At 37.1% G+C, this 18,363-nt stretch overlaps 1 pseudogene; it reads left to right on the top strand.

Moving 5' to 3' along the window:
- Positions 1-12,085: 12,085 nt before the first annotated feature.
- LOC121166215 lies at positions 12,086-12,704 on the top strand (annotated as a pseudogene).
- Positions 12,705-18,363: the final 5,659 nt, after the last annotated feature.

Below are 18,363 nucleotides of genomic sequence, written 5' to 3'. Positions count from 1 at the left end.
TGGTGAGTGGCCACCGGAGAGCCTTCTGAATTTCAGCATTGAAGGCACAGGGTCCAAAGGAGGGAATAAAAATAGGTGACTATTCCCACCGAGTTACAAAGTAGTGACTCCTTGATTACTAGGCCAGTGAGATGAGCTCTATATCACAGAAACCTCAGAAAGCACAGCTCCTTCTTTGCCTATGGACATCTGTTCAACATTTAAAAGGAAAAAGTTTAAATTAACCAGAGAAAATGTGTGTATTATCCTTTAAGTACAATTCTGGCTGGGCAGTTCTTTTCTTGCAACATTTAAGTATGTCATTACATTTCTTTTGGTATCTCAGTGCTTTCTGACACAAAAACACCATCATTAAGATTATCCTCCTCATTTTACTCTAGAAGCTGAATTGTTAATGTGCCACATGTTAAATTACTAAGGAAACTTAAATTACTAAGGAAACTTAAATTCATTGTATTACTAGGGAAACTTAAATTTTCAAATCATAAGATATTCTTTCCTCAGAGTTACAAAGGTTTAGCCATTGATTCTTCAAACAATTTAACCCAATACCATTTTTTTCTCTCCATCTGATCCAAAAAAAGATGTGAATTTTAGTCTTTCTTTCCTATTAACCCAGAACTTCTGCTCAGTTTGAAGAACCAGTTTCCTATTTCTTTCTGTATTTGTGATTGTTTTCTATTTAAGTTCACTGTTCACTGAGTTCCTCTATCACCTTTCAAGTTGAGCACTGAGACCAACAAGTGCTTTTGATCGTTTGGGTTTATTTGATCTGGTTTAATTTTGTTTTCAATTAAAAGTACTGCTTGGTCTTCTTTCCGCCTCCCATTCCTCTGCTGTGGCATCCTCATTTTCTAGCCTTAAAAATCAATTTTTAATTTCATAAACCAACACTGAATCTTATATAATCTTTTTGATGTCATACTCAACTTATTTGGGTTAAACCACAGTTCTGACATAAACTTTCTAGGGTAATTTAATAACAGCATGTGATGTAATGAAGCAATGACTGTGTTGTAAAATTTTTGATATAAGTTTTGTAAGATCATAGTCCATCGAGTCAGGATAAATTACTGTTATTACAATGTAAAGTTGAGCTGTCATAGTTAGTTTTGAAGTTATAGATCAATCATTCTGCCATCAGAAAACATGCTTATATTATAAACTTATCTTAATGGTATCATGATTAATGGTGATGATAAATGTGCTGACTATTTCTTGTGTCAACAAAATCAAGAAGCGAAAAAAAAGTCTTTTCTATCTATATATGACATATGATATATCCATGCATGCTATAATAATCATTGTGAAGTCATACCCAATTGGTAAGTAATAAATGACAATTGGTATAAAAATGCACTATTTTGATATCAATAAATTGCAAATTCCTAAATCAATTGTAGCATCATCTTTCGTGACATCATCAATATTTGGTCATAAATGATTTTATAATGAAAATTTTTGATTTCATAATCCATCAGTTTGTGACAAATCACTGATGTCACAGTCACTTGTGAATTATAAAGATTAATGGAAATATCACAAACAAAATAACATTCAAAGTAGACTGTAATATCATGAACACAATTTAAGCCACCATTCCTATATCACAATCTTACATAATGAAATTACACTTTATATGCATACAATCCCTTGTTTCTTCAAAAATGTCCATTAATGATATCAGAATTTGTTGAAATAGCATAAAATTAGCATGGTGCCATTATAATCAATTTTATGCAATAAATAACAATTTTAATGTTTTGAAATTTTAGTAATGTCATGATCACTTTGTGAAAAACATTCAGAATTATGAACATACAACAGTGATGCCATGATCAACTGTGATGTCATATCTCTAGCACTGTGCTTTCATAAGAAACTGTAGTTTCACAGAGTATTGTGCAATAATTTCGATTTCATATGCTACTGCTGTCTTGCCATAAAACATTACCATTTCAAAATAAACTTGATTATTTTCAATCACCATATTGATATCATAAACATACCACTATGATATAATAGTCAATTGTACAATCATAATTCCACGATGACCTTATAAACATAACATTGTGATATCATATACAAATTTGTAGCTGTAAATCACAATTGCATTGGGACAGAATATTTGATTTCAGACTCAATTGATATGTGACAAGCCAGCATTCTAAAAGTACAAATCATCCTTTATGGTGCAATATTGAATTGTGAAGTCAAATATTACCCTGTGAAATCTCAAAGCTAGTATAGTATTTTTTTCTGATAGCAGCATTATAGTTTCATGAAATCATTGTGAGGTCAAAATCAGTTGTTTGTTATTTATGACAATTCTAACATAAACCTGAAAGTCTGGCTTCCCAGTCAGTTGGGTAGTATGAAAATGAGTTGTGACATCTTAAAACACCCATTGTGATATCACAGTTTATGGTGAAGCAAGAAACCAAATGTGCCATCTTAATCAATTATAAAGTCATAAATCAACAATTGGAATAACGTAAAACTACCACTAAGAGATAATACTCAATTGTGATATCATAAATCAACCATTGTGCTGTCATAAACAATTCTGATATTAGGCAAACACCACATAACGTTGACTTGTGATGTCATAAGTCAGCATTGTGATATAAATGAACTATGCTATTATTAACCACAGTGTTACAAAATTGAACCATCAAAATCAACACCAAGACTTTCTGTATTGATCCATTTTGATGTTATAATCAACAACTGTGATGTCATGAACCTGCCTTTAAGAGCAAATTATCAGGACTGGTATTGTGTTGTAGCAGGTAAAGCCATTAGCTGAATAAGCTCCTGGCTAGTGGGGTTGGTCTGGTCCAGCTCTGACCAATATCTCCATTTGGTAAGTGAATCAAAAGATGGAAGATCTCTGTTTTTCCCTCTCAGTCTAACTCTGGCTGACAGGAGAATAAATAATTTTTAGAAAGAGTTATTAATCATTTGTGACATTACCAACAAACCATCGATTGGTATAGTCAAATATTTATGTAATAAGCTACAAGTGCTTTGTCATAAAACATTATGATGTCATAAACGGTTGGCATGTGATCAACCAGCACTCTGATATAAATACTGTTGTCATGTCACAGCAATGCTACTAGAGTCTCATCAAACTCAATTGTGAGCCAATGAAGCAAACACTGTGCGGTCGATAACACTTTTGCTGTCAGAAACAGCCATTTTATTGTCATAAAACATTGTGATGTCATAATAAGATTGGTTTGTGATTAGCCACCATTATGATATAAAATAACAACAAAATTGTCATAATCATCGTGCTGTCACAAAGCTATCATTGTTGTATCATAAATAATGTGAGGTCATACAATCATTATGACTTCAGAAACCTAACATTCTGCAAGAATAAGAAACTGTGATGTCAAAAAACAGCATTGTGTCTGCCTAATCAATTTTGATGTCTAAAATAGTCATGCATTTTCAGAAAAAGAAACAGTGAAAAATCACAGTCAATTGTGAGACAATACACAGTTCTGGTTTCCTGAACGTGACATTATTGTCACAAAAAGCATCATAGCAATGTAGACAATGTTTCAAGACAAACATTCTGATATGATAAATTTGCTCCAATGTTGATCTAATCAAGATAATATGAAACAGCAATTGATATTATAATCAAAATTTTTTTGTGAACTGCCATTACATGAACTATCATTGCCATGTCATAATAGATTGTAGTAGGAGAAAAAGCATGATCTGCTCTAAGTTTGTCCTGGTTAAGTCACAAATCAGCTGACATTTCAACCAAATAGTTTTCCTGATACACAATTCATTTTATTTTCATAAAACCATATTCTGTTATAGTCATGTTATATTATTAGCCACTATTTTGTAATAAACATTCCGCAATGATCACAGAAACCCTTTTCTGATTTCATTAACCTTCCCTTGTATAATCATTATCAATGGAATGTCAGAAACCAACCACTATGCTGTCATGTGCAGCTTTGAATACATAAACCATTAATTTCAAAAGAATATTTTGATGTCATCATCAATTAGTCACTTATAAGACTACCATTGAGATGTCATACTCAAATATGGAATCATACAATCCATTGTGAATTATGAGACTCTTACTTTTGAGTTCATAAACCACAATTGTAGTTAGGAAAATGTGCTGAGACGTTAAGATGGCCATCGGTGGCAGACTGATGTGACCAAGAGTTAGGGAAGTGGAGGACGGGAGTTGACAGAAATGAGGGCAAGAGGAAGAGAATCCCGAGGAACACGGGGGAAATGCTCGAGGGTCACCAGGACTGAGAAAGACGGCACCCAGCACTGAAACAGACGTGAACCAGTGTGAGCTGCAACCTGAGAGTGAAGGACGGCTCCTTGGGCTATGGAGACTCAAACAAAATTCGGTGAGCGAAATTCAGGGAACGAATTTCAGTGAGTCGCTAAGACAGGGAAGTGACTGCCCATAGAAGACAAAGAGGGGGATGAACCCTGGGAAAAAAAACAAGGCAAAGGGTGTCTGAAATGAGGGCTATGCGGCAGATGTGGAGTTAGGCAGTCTGGCTGGAGGAGAGAAAGCCATCCTGCAGAAAGAATCAAAGCCACCAGGTGAACATGGGAATTAGAATCCTGCCACACTGGCTTGCACCAATCCGGAGTCCAAGAGAACTTCACAAAAGGGAGACCTAACACCTACTTCTAATATCACCCACAACTGAGATGCCCACAGGGTCACAGAGTTGTGGGAGTGAAGAAGCACAATGGGAACCAAGCTCTGCCAGCAAAAGAGCAGGCACCAGGAAAAAAAAAGATTCAAGGTCCACAGTAACTCAATCACCCACAAGGTGACACTCTGGAAGGGCTTACTTCTAATCCTAGACCTCTGCTGCCACCCTGTGGTCGCACCGAGTTATTGCTGACCTTGATTTTTTTTTTTTCCCCCTTTCTGTAGTAACCAAGCAACACAGCAGAGACAAATACCATAAGGCAGCAAGACAACACAAAGGCATGGGGCAAGGTCACTGAGAAAGAAATGATTAAGAGGAAGAAGCCAGAACTTTCTGGACAATAAGATGCTGGACTTTATGCTAGGTATATGCTTGCAATGAAGGAATCGCAACTGAACTTGAACTGTGGTTATGCAGCAAGGTGGAGGAATCCACCATCCATCGGGGGAGGGGTGGGGGAGGAGTGGGAGGAATCCCCAGTGCATATAAAACTGTATCACATAATACAATGTTAATAACAATTAAAAAAAAAAGAGGAAGAAGCCAGCGCCACCCTGAAAAGTCACCCAATGGCCTTGTCAATTGCAGAGATAACAGATAAAGAATCTGATGAACAATCAGATAAGGAAGTCAGAAAAATAATAATAAAACTCTTCAGAGACAATGAAGAACGATGGGAGGAGCTCAAGGAATCCAAAAACCACATCATCACAAAAACAAATCTATCCCAAAATGAGATCCTTAATTTGTAGCACAAAGTTGAAACCTTAACTAATAGAATGAATACAGCAGAAGACAGAATCTCTGAAATGGAAGACAGCCAGAATGAAAACACACAGAACATCAAACACCTGGAGAAAAACTTGAACAAACCCAACAAGACCATAAAGGAAATGGAAAACAACATGAAAAATCAAATATTAGAATTATAAACCTTCTTGAAGGAGTAGAGAGACAGGTGTGGAATAGGTGCTCAATGAAATTATAGAGGAAAACTTCCAAAATACTGGGAACATGAATCCAGCCCGAATCCAGGAAGGACAGAGAACCACCAACAAATTTGACAAAAAGATCCTCACCCAGACATGCTGTGCTGAAGTTCCCCACCAATGAATACAAGGAAAGAATTATTAATCAAGTACAAAGAAAAGACAAGTTTACATTTAGAGGAAAACCAGTCACAATCAATTCTGACTTCTCAGAAGAAACCCTCCGAACAAGGAGAGAATGGAGTAAAATCATTCAAATCCCGAAAAGACCTGCCAAGCAAGAATAATGTACCCAGCAAAGAGCTTGTTTGTATTTGAGAATTAAATTAAATACTTCCATAGCAGAGAGAAACTAAAAGAATATGCCAGCATGAAATCAGTTCTACAAAAAAATCTCCTTAGACATATAATAAACCCAGAGAGAAAAAAAGGGAAAAAGGAAGGAAGGAAGAAATAAAGAAAATGGAAGAAAAGAGAAGAAAAGGGAAGAGAAAAGAAGAAAAGAGAAGAGAAGAGAAGAAAAGGGAAGAGAAGAGAAGAGAAGAGAAGAGAAGAGAAGAGAAGAGAAGAGAAGAGAAGAGAAGAGAAGAGAAGAGAAGAGGAGTACAATCCATAATCAAAATGGCAAATTGGAAGACATCCCCACTAAAGGCCACACAAGAAAAGACAAACAGAGGTATCAACACACACACACACGGAAAGTCAAAATTGCAATCTCTGAAAATTAACTCTAAACACATATGGCTTAAATCATCAATCAAAAGACTAACAAAATGAATTAACAAGCAGGACAAAATTATCTGTTGCTGAAAGAGACACGTCTAGCCAAAAAAGATACTAACAAAGTGAAAGTGAAGGGATGGAAAGAGATATTTCATGCCAATGTACAAGAAAAATATGTTGGTGTACCTGTTCTAATTTCAGATAATATAGACTTCAACGTGACAAACATCAAAAGTGACAGAGAAGGACATTTTATATTATTGAAGGGAGCCATCATCAGGAAGTTATTACCATTACAAACATCTACAAACCAAACACAAGAGCACCCAGCTACATGAAGCAATTACTGACAGACTTAAGGGGAGACAAAGACAATCATTCTAGGATACCTCAACACACCATTAACACCAAAAGACAGATGAACAAGACAGAAACACAACAGAGAACCTACAGAACTCACACAGACAATAGAACAAATGGACTTAGTAGACATTTACAGAACCTTCCATCCTATGAACACAGAATATACGTTTTTTCAGGATTGCATGGCACCTTCTCCAGAATCGACCACATCATAGGACACAAAGCAAGTCTCACTAACTTCAAAAAAAATTGGAATTATATCATGCACTTTCTTAGACCACCAAGGAGTGAAGCTAGAAATCAATAAATCAAAATGTCCCAGGAAATATGCAAACAATTGCAGGTTGAACAATATGTTATTTAACAAACAATGTGTCAGAGAAGAAATTAAGGATAAGATAAAAAATGTTATAAAAACTCAAATACAACATTCCAAAACTTATGGGACACTGCCAAAGCAGTGCTACACAGTAAGTTCATAGCAATTAGTTTTATGTCAAGTCCCAAGAAAGATACAAAGTACAGGAATTGAAAACACACACTTACAGAAATTGGAAAAAACAGCAGCAAAATGGCACAAATGCAATAGGAACCAGAAAATCATCAAAACAGGGGAAAAGATAAACCACATAGGAATCAAAATAAACAAAAACTACACAAAACATATCACAATGTTGTGTGTTTTTTTTTGAGAAGAGAAACAAAATAGACACCCCGCACTCTTTATTGACAAGGAAATAAAAAAAAGAAAAAAACGAGATTTAATAGCATCAAAGATGCAAAAGGCAGCCTAACAACAGACACTGCAAGCAATAAGAAAAATAATTAGAAATTACTACACACAACTCTACTCCAACAAATCAGAAGACCACCAGAAAATGGAAAGGTCCTATAACGGAAAGGTCCTATAATGGAAAGCCTATAACGGGGTGACAGATTGATTCAATGATTAAAGACCTTCCAACAAAGAAAAGCCCAGCCCCAGATGGTTTCACTGTAGATTTCTACAAAACATTCCTAGCAGAGTTAACCCCAATCCTCTACAAACTCTTTGAAACAATAGAAAAGCAAGCAACCCTTCCAAACTCATTCTATGGAGCCAACATACCTTAATTTGAAAACCAGATAGAGAACTAACACAGAAGGAAAACTGTAGACCAATATCCCTGATGAACATTGATGCAAAGATTCTCAACAAAATCCTCGCCAATAGAAATCAAAAAAACATCAGACAGATCATTCATCTGGATCAAGTAGGATTAACATTAATAAATCCATAAATGTAATACACCACATTGCAAAATTGAAGAACGAAAATCTTTTAAAAATGTCAATAGATGCAGAAAAAGCTTTCGACAGAATTCAAACCCATCTCATATTAAAAACTCAAACCAAGGTAGGCATAGAAGGAACAATCCACAACATAATCAAAGCAACATATGAAAACCCAACTGAATGGAGAAATATTGGAACCCTTTCCACTGAGATATGGAATAAGACAAAGGTGTCCACTATCTCCACTGCTACTCAACATAGTACTAGAAGTGCTCAGAAAGGCCATAAGACAAGAAAAAGAAATCAAAGGAATTCAAATGGGAAACGAAGAAGTCAAGCTTTGACTATTCACAGATGACCTGATTCTATACATAGAAGAATCAAGAGACTGCTAGAACTCATACGAGAATTTGGTAGAATGGCAGGGTACAAAATAAATGCACAAAAACCAACAGCCATAGAGTATGCAAACAGCCCTAAGATGGAAAAAGATCTAACCAGCAAGGTACTGTTCAACATAACAGAGAAGAAAATGAAGTGTCTAGGAATAAATTGAAAAGTGTAGAAGACCTCTTTGAAGAAAACTACAAAAAACCATAAAATAGAAATTGAAGAAGACCTCAAAAGATGGAGAAGCCTAACATGTTCCTGTATATATAAAATCAGTATCATCAAAATGTCCATGCTACCAAAAGCAACATATACATTCAACATAATTTCAATCAAATTACCCAAAACAGTCTTCATAGAACTGGAAAAAAAATGATACAAGGATTCATCTGGAAACACACACACACACACAAAAAAATACCATGAATAGTTAGAACCATCCTAACGAACAGGAAGTTAACAGGGGAGACAACAATTCCTGACCTCTGGACATCTTACAGGGTGGTGGTAATTAGTCATCTTGGTACTGGCACAAAGACAGAAAGTATAATCAATGGAGTAAAATAGAAGCAACTGAAGGGAACCCACATAGATACCCCTAAATAATCTTTGGGGAAAAAAAAATGACAGTCCCAGGAAATGGGAAGGTCTCTTCCATAAATGCTGTTGGGACAACTGGTTGGTAGCCTGCATAAACAAGACGTTAGACCCACATCTTTCACTATACACTAAGATCAAATCTAAATGGATAAAAGACCTAAACCTACATCCAGAAACCTTCAAACTTATTGGAAGAAAATGTTGGAAACACACTGCTCCCCTATGTCCATAGCAGCACAATCAATAATTGCAAAAACATGGAAGCAACCAAAATGCCCAGCAACAGAAGATTGGATAAGAAAGCTATGGTTCATCTACTCCATGGAATAATATTCAGGTATTTTAAAAACTGCATTTATTTGTGGTCAAATAGGCCCAATTTTAAACCAATATGCTAAGGAAAATGCGCCAATTCCAAAAGTTAGATACCATATGTTTGCCTTAATTTAAGATGAAATGATGTCAATCTAAAAAACAGTACCTGTGAATTGTATTATTGCAACCTCAGTCTGTGTCACATGGAATAATATATATGTACCAACAGTCAGTGAGAGACAGACTGCTTATGATCTACATCAAAGAACTGAAAAGCATGATATGCATTTAATCTCCTGTGATTCCATAATGGGTCGGGAGAGCACAGAAATCTTCCACTTTGTCAGAGTGTGTGAGGAAGATGTTAAGTATAACCTATCAAGTTTGTAACTGGTAACTATAAGGCAACAGACTCAAATCTGTATTAGACACTAGCAAAAACTATAGAGACATGCAGAGGGGAATCCAAGAGTGATCCTGAGAGCCTCTTAGCAGGCGTTCATATGCCCGGAGTAGGGTGGGACCCCAGAGTGAAGTGCAGGACAGGAGAAGGCTTGTATCCCAACCCTGGAGACTCCCAGATCCTCACTAAGAACTATCAGTATGGGCACCAAGGACTGTATCCCAACAGCCAAGGAGACCACAGGGAATTGGTGTGCCCTCGTAGACCATGAACTCTGAGGTCATCCATTCCCTATTGGATCTCCCACATGGAATGGAAGATGACCAGATCCTTCCTCACAGGATCTAATGTCATCAGAACAACAACCAGGAGCCCTGAGCGTTCCTCAGAAACAGAAAAAAAGTCAACTTACACCCGGACTAGAAAGAGCTTTCCCTGGTCCTTACTTAGTTCCAACATTTGATCTCCACCCTCTCTTGCAATGATTATCAGGTCTCTCTGGAGTCCCCATAGTTAGATCATATAGACCGAGACCAATAAGGAAAGCTTAGAACCAGACAGGAAACACTCAGCTTGGACTCACATATACCTTACTAGGTAGGACACAAAGAGTAGTTATTCCTCACTAAGTTACTGAAGATTTCTCTGCACATTTCTCCTAAAACTTTTCTGCTGCTCAATTGTTAACATATGACATGTTTGAGTTATAAGCCTGTTTGGACTATCCTAAAAATTGCCAAGTTCAATAAAAATCACACTTGAATGTTATAAGCAGCTAAATATAAAAATGACAATAGACACGAGGCAGCTGAATAGTATCCTATAATCATTTTAAGGTGTATTACAGCCAGATGTGTATAAACTAAAATTGGAAAGTCAATGAAGTAGACACAGGATGTGGTGAAGAACTTGTATTTTCTAACATTTTGGTCACTTAACTTCATCTCAATTAACTTCATGATGTTGTAAATTGTTGCTGAAGTTGTATAGTGACTATTGGAGGGAATGATATTCTGCCAGCTCTGCTTTCAGACTAGGGATGGTCTCCCAATGAAACTGCTGAATTTATAGGGACAATAAGATGCTGGACTCTCTATTGTCCATGTCCGCAATGAAGAATCATGACTGGATATGACCTGAACTACTGCAACAATATGATGGAATTCAATATGGGGGGAGGGCTTTTTGGAGTGTTTGAGGGAATCCCTGAGCCTATGAAACTGTGTCATGAAAGGAAATCAAAAAAAGAAAAGATGGTGATACACTCAACTGATTAGTAATAAACCAGCATACTGGCATTATAATCTCACCTTCTGATGACACAATCACAAAATTACACAATCAAATATCATGATCCCACATTGAGCCTTTAAAACATATTGTGATGCCATAAATCTGAGAATTTTCTGTCATAGTCCACTTTAATGTTATAACCAACATCTGTGATGCCATTAACCTACCTTTTTTTTTTAAGATTTATTTTTATTATTTTTTTATTGAAAAGGCGGATATACAGAGAGGAGAGACAGAGAGGAATATCTTCCATCCGATGATTCACTCCCCAAGTGAGCTCAACGGCCAGTGCTATGCCAATCCAAAGCCAGTAGCCTCTTCTGGGTCTCCCACAGGGGTGCAGGGTCCCAAAGCCTTGGGCTGTCCTCAACTGCTTTCCCGGGCCACAGGCAGGGAGCTGGCAGGGAAGCGGAGCTGCCGGGATTAGAACTGGCGCCCATATGGGATCCCGGGTGTGCAAGGCAAGGACTTAACCATTTGCGCCACCGTGCCGGGCCCATGACCTATCTTTAAGAGCAAATTATCAGGGCTGGTATTGTGGTGTAGCAGATAAAGCAATTACCTGATGAAACTCGTGGCTCCTGGCATTGGTCTGGTCCAGTTTTGGCCAATATCACCATTTGGGAAGTGAATCAACACATGAAAGATCTCTGCTTTCCCATCTCAGTTTATCACTGGCCTATAAAAGAATAAATAAATATTTTTTAAAAGAGGTAGTAATCAATTATGATATTACCAACAAACCATTGATTGGTGTAATCTAATTTTTATGTAATAGGCTACCACATTTTTGTCACAAAACATTTTGATGTAATAAGCATTCAGCACGTGATCAACCACCACTCTGATATCATAAATACTGCTGTGCTGTAGCAGCAGCAGTGGCAGCGGCAGCTGTTGGGGGTGGGGTTTCCAGGAAGATGGTGCTCATTAAGGAATTAGTTTAAAATCTAGAGGTGAAGTCCTGATATGAAAAAACACTCTGTGATGTTGGAGTCCCTTTCCAGTACTGCACAACAGGCAAATTGGAGCCTATCAGGTTCGACAGCTTTACTCTGTGGCAGAAGCTAGCAAGAATGAGACTGGCAATGGAGAAGGAATTGAAGTGCTAAAAAATGAGCCGTACAAGAAACATGATGAAACGGAGCAGAACACCCACAAAATTTGCCACCTGAAGAGCAAAGTTCCTGTCTTCATGAAGATGATTGCTCCCGAAGGTTCCTTGGTGTTTCACAAAAAAGCCTGGAATGCCTACCCCTGCTGCAGAAATATTGTAACGAATGAATTTATGGAAGATGATTTCTTCATTAAAATTGAAACATGGCACAACCCAGACTTGGGAACATTAGAAAATGTACATGGTTTAGAATCAAACACATGGAAAATGGCTCAAACTGTCCACATAGATATTGCAGATCAAAGTCAAGTTGAACCAGCAGACTTCAAAGCTGATGAAGATTGGCTTTATTCCAGTCAGTCAAGACTAAGAGAGGCCCTTTGGGACCCAACTGGAAGAAGGAGCTGGCCAACAAGCCTGACTGTCCCCAGATGTGTGCCTATAAGCTGGTGACCATAAAAAAAAAAAAAAAAAATCCTAAAAAAGAATGTCTATTAAGTAAGGAGTAAAGATACAGGCCAGTTTTTACTTGTTTTCCTGAAGAGGAAAATCCTTTCAAAAAGAATTTCCGGTTTTTACTGGAGTTTTTTCTTTTAAATTTCAAGTTTTTTTCTACACCAGACCTAGCAAAACCAGAGATGATAGTTTGTGATTTACAAGTAACACTAGATAATTGGCAGGCTCCTGCTAGGCAAACAAATCAAGGAGGGAATTCATTGTCATGGTGCAGAAAAATTAGAAGTAGGGCACTTGGGTGAGTCTTGTCCCTGAAACACATGTGTTCTGGAGTTGTGGCTTGGAAACTATGCAAATGCTCCTGGTCCTCACAAGATGGGGTGCGTGTCAGCCCTCTGCAGCTGGTAGGTGTCCAGCTTGGAGACAGGGACCCTGCCTGGACACACCTCCACCCCTGGGTTGCTGCCCCAGCTGCTCTGGATGCTTGCTGGAAGCCACTGCTCACTGCCACTTTTTTTTTTTTTTTTTAAGGCAGGTAGAACACCTAGGTAAGATTTGTATTAGCTTTCTGCATCTGCGTTCAGTCTCAGTTCTGTCTAATCCTGTCTGTCCTGGAAGCTTGTGTAGAATAATGGCTTTGAAGCCTTCAGGGCAGAGACCTTCTCCTGTAACTTCCCCTGTTCCTTGGACACGCCCTGCCCTGTAGACAGATCCCTCCCACTTTGTCCTCAGGCATGGGGGTCACTGCCACATCCTGAGACCCTGTTGTCCTCCGCTGGGCAGTCCATCTTCCCTTAGCTGCGTATCCTTGGGGACGAGCTCCCGCTGTAAGTTAGGTCCATTACCATCACTCTGGGTGTGAGGGGCATGATGGCTCATTTCACGAAGTAAGGAGTCCATCCCTCTCCTTGTAGTGAACTTAACTCTCACTGGCATCTGTCGTGTTGGGCACCTGGGCACACGGAAGCACCAGCCCAGCGCCTGAGTTTTAATCGTTTTCTTTTTTCTTTTTTTAAAGATTTAGTTTTATTATTTTTTCATTGGAAAGGCGAATATGCAGAGAGGAGAGACAGAGAGGAAGCTCTTCCGTCCGATGATTCACTCCCCAAGTGAGCACAACAGCGATACTATGCCAATCCGAAGCCAGGAGCCTCTTCCGGGTCTCCCACGCGGGTGCAGGGTCCCAAAGCTTTGGGCAGTCCTGGACTGCTTTCCCAGGCCACAGGCAGGGAGCTGGAAGGAAAGCCGGGCTGCCGGGATTAGAACCGGCGCCCATATGGGATCCTGGGCGTGCAAAACGAGGACCTTTAACCACTTGCGCCACCGTGCTGGGCCCAAGTTTTAATGGTTTTCTAACAACTGTTGAGATTTGAGGGTATGTGTGGTGAATGTAAAATACCTAGTTTACTTGGCAGTCTCTGGTTTAAATTACAGTAAAACAAACCAAATGAATTTTAAACAAAATAAATGTGATCACAGAAAAATAAATAAATACTGCTGTTATGTCACAGCAAAATTTGATACCATAATGCTACGAGAGTCTCATGAAAATTATTTGTGAGACTATGAAGCACACACTGTACCAGCAGTAACACTTTCTCTCAGAAACAGCCATTTTATTGTCATAAAACATTGTGATGTCATAATAAATTGGTTTGTGATTAGTCACCATTATGATATAAAATAAAAATAGAACTGTCATATTCATTTGTGCTGCCACAAAGCTATCATTGAGCCGTCATAAAAACATGTGAAGTCATAACCCAAACTGTGTGCCATTATACTAATGTAATAAAACAATGTTGATATCAAATAAAATCAGTTTTGATATCAAGCCTCATGTCAGAAAACAGCCACTGTGCAACAACAATCAATTTTGTTTTGATAAAACAACCATGACACCGGGGTGAATTCTGAAATCATATAATGTCATTGTGATATCATAAACCAACAATAGTTTCATTCTAGCTCTTAACGTTTTAAACCATCACTGCATTTTCAAAAATAATAATTGTTTGTCCTTAATCAGTTGGTAGGTGATAAGCTGCTGTGCTTACACCATAATTATACCATTGTGATGTTAGCATCAATGGTTTAACCATTCATTCTACTAGAATTGTAATGTCATGGTCAATAGATGTTGCAAAAAACTTTGTAACATTATAAACCTACAACAGTGCTGACATAATCATGTGTGATATAATAAAACACTTTGTGAAGTCATAAATAATTGCTTTATCATTATGAAATGTGCAATTATAAAAGCATAATGACTTCACAAATCTACCACTAGGAAATCAATTGTGATATTAGCCATAATTATATAATGTCAACTGTAAAATCATAAACACAAATTTCAAATTTTGCAACACAGGTTTCAGTGCATAATGATACTTCCTCTCTGCCTCCTGCCCATGTTATGAACTCTAATTCACCATTTTTAATTTTTCTTTTTCTTTCCCCTAAGTGATTACCATGGTATAGTTTAAGTTCACTCTCAATTCTAAGATTAACATTACATTAAGTAAATAATTCAGTGAGAATATAGGAAAGCAAGAAAACCCTATTTTCTCTCAAGAGCATAGACAAGGCTACAAACTATAATTCTTGAAGTATCAATCTTGCTTCTGTATATTGTGGTTTTATATTCTGTGTATTAATCACCACAGATGAGAGAAAGCATGCATGCTATTTGCTCTTGAATAGTGGTGTATTTCATGAAGTATAGTGGTTTCTAGTTGCTTCAGTTTGTTGTAAAGGACAGAATTTCATTTTTAATGGCTGAATAATATTCCACATTGTATGTGTATTACATTTTCTTTGCTCATTAATCCACTGATATGAGGACTTCTTATCTTTAGCACTAGTTTTGTACAGGCTTCACTAACCTTGATTTGCAGTCATTCTAGTAAGTGATCTCACCTTATTGACAAAGACAAACTTCTCACAATAATTTATGGGAAAAATATCATGGTGGAAGCATGCTTGCCTCAGGTAAAAGCCCCACCATCGGTCTGGATAGATGTTTGGATTAATGGCATCTAGGTTTGGGAGCCATAAAGACCAAGGAGAAACAGTTATTATAGAGGCATTCGCTTAGTATAGATTGCCTACTAATTAAATAACAAAAAACAATCATGAATATGTTGGCTAACAGCTGTTATAATCTGCAAGTAATCTCAGACCCATAGATTTATATAATGTTTGGTTTGTAAACAGAAAAAAGACATGGTACAATGGATCAGTCACTAAACCTTTACCTTGAATGCACCACTCTCTCAATAAGGCATCAGTTCCTGTCCTGGCTGCTCCAGTTCCCATCCAGCTCCCTACTTGTTAATGGCAAGGCAGTGATAGGTAGTAAAGGGTGCCAAAACTTTGGAAACCTGTACCCACATAGGAGTCTCAGAAGAGGCTTCTTGCTCCTCTCTTTGGGCCAACTCCATCCTAGCTGAAATACTGCATATTAATCTTGTGTAAGTTACATAATTTACAAATATTTCTTCCATTTGATTGTTGCCTCTTGATAGTCTTTTGTTCATTCTGTTCCACTGGATTTTATGGCTAGTCTCAGTACCAGGCTGTTTGAAATATAGCTGCCCTGTGATATGTTTTGGAATCTTTTCGTCTGATATCCATTGTCAAATTGCATCTTTTATTCTGGTTCTGAGTTATTTTACAAAATAGACAAAATAGGTATATGAATAATTTTCAGAAATTACTACAAAAATAGATTGGAAAATGTAAAAGAATTGGATACATCTATTGACACACACAATTTACTAAAATTGAGGCTTGATAACGTCGAAGATATAAATAGAATAATAGCTAGGATAGGGATGGAATCATTAATAAAGAATCTCCTGATAGTGGCAGGCTGGGCAGGCAGAGTAGAACCTCCTCTTTGTCAGCCACTTTCGGCATTGTAAATTTCTACTTTTCTTCGTGTTCTTTTCTTCATGTTATTGTGTATTTTCATTTAAGTGATGTGTGGTGACTGTGTAATAGAGACTATCATGTCCAGATGTGAGTATGCAGTGCAGTGTGCATCTCTACTTCCACATTAAACATGGACTATTAATGAAACTGTTATCTTGGCAATAGGATGCTGGACTCTGTCATTGTCCATGACTGCAATGATGAACATGTGACTGTTTATGAAGGACTACGTGATAGTAATAATATAGGGGAATTTGGTGGGGACAGAGAGGACTTGGGAATGGGATAGGGAGATCCCAGTGCCTGTGGAACTCTATCACAGAATGACAATAATACTTTTAAAAGAAGTAAATATAAATTTTTTAAAAAGTGTGTCAGGACAAAAAAAAAAAAAAAAAGAATCTCCTGATAGAGAAAAGAATAATGCCAGATTCCACTGCTGAATCTATCAATCTTTTCAAGAGGAACTAACTCCAAATCTCATATTATCAAAACATATTCAAATAGATGGATAATTCCCAATCTCATTCTGTGAGGCCAGCTTCATCCCACAGCCAAGATATGATACAAAAACAAACTATAAAACAGTAGTATTGATGAACATATATGTAAAAGACATCAACAAAATGCTAGATAAAATAAATCAGAAATACATTTAACTTATGTCATTCATCTGTACCTAGTGGGATTTATCACTGGAATGCATATATGCTTCAACATACATAAGTCAGTGTTTCTTATACTGATATTAATGACTTGAGAAAAAATAAATAATTATCACAATTGTGGAAAGTAACCATTTGGTAAAACACACCATTGTTTCAAGAAAAATTCATTAGCAAATTGGGTGCATATAGAACATTCTTCAAATACAAACAAACAAACAAACAAACAAAAAACAAGCAAGTGAAATTGGGGAAAAGTTGCAAACATTTCCACTAAGATAGAGGACCAGACAAGTGTAACCACTCTCACCTCTGCAATTCAATATAGACCTGAAATTTATGAACAGAGCCACAGGCAAGAAAACAAATCAAAAGGATACAAACAGGAAAACAGGAAGTCAAGCTATTCCTGTTTGCAGGTGAGATGATTCAGTTCATAATGGAACCACAACTCTAAGAGTCTCATAGGAGAGAACTCATAAGAAATTTTGGTAAAGGTTCAGGATAAAAAAGTCAGCATATAAAAATAGCAATTTGTATGTACCAACAATTACATGCTGAGAAAGAACTTGAGGGATCAGTCACATTCACACAGCTGAAAAAAAAAAAAGTTAAATACCTTGAGGTAAACTTAGAGAGGAATGTGAGGGATCACTAACATGAAAATTACAAAACCATGACAAAAGAACTAGTAGACCATTTTAAATAAAGGAAAAATTGCCATGTGTATGGATTGATTCAAATTATATCACCAAATGCACACAGGACCTAAAGCAATTTGCAAATTCAGTGAGATGTTACTTAAAATTCTATGATGTTCTTCCCAGATACAGAAATAAAAAAATGATGATAAAATTCATGTGGGAATGCAGTAGACCCTAAGTATCTAAAGCAATTGTAAACAACAAAAATGAAACTGCAGATATTATTACACTAGACTTCAAGAAGTACAAAACGACAGTTGAAATCAAAACAGCCTGGTGTTGGCAGAAAATCAAACCCAAAAATCTATGGAGCAGAATAGAAATCCCAGAAATGAAACTACATATCTACTCCCAACTGATTTTTTCCTTTACTAGAAACCAGACTCTATCCATGTAAAGAGGAC

Source organism: Ochotona curzoniae, unplaced genomic scaffold (genome assembly GCF_017591425.1).
Source record: "Ochotona curzoniae isolate NIBS_2020 unplaced genomic scaffold, NIBS_Ocur_1.0 contig_919, whole genome shotgun sequence".
In the NCBI taxonomy this organism is placed as follows: Eukaryota; Metazoa; Chordata; class Mammalia; order Lagomorpha; family Ochotonidae; genus Ochotona; species Ochotona curzoniae.
The sequence above is the reverse complement of the archived record's forward strand: the minus strand, read 5'-3'. Positions and strand labels throughout refer to the sequence as shown.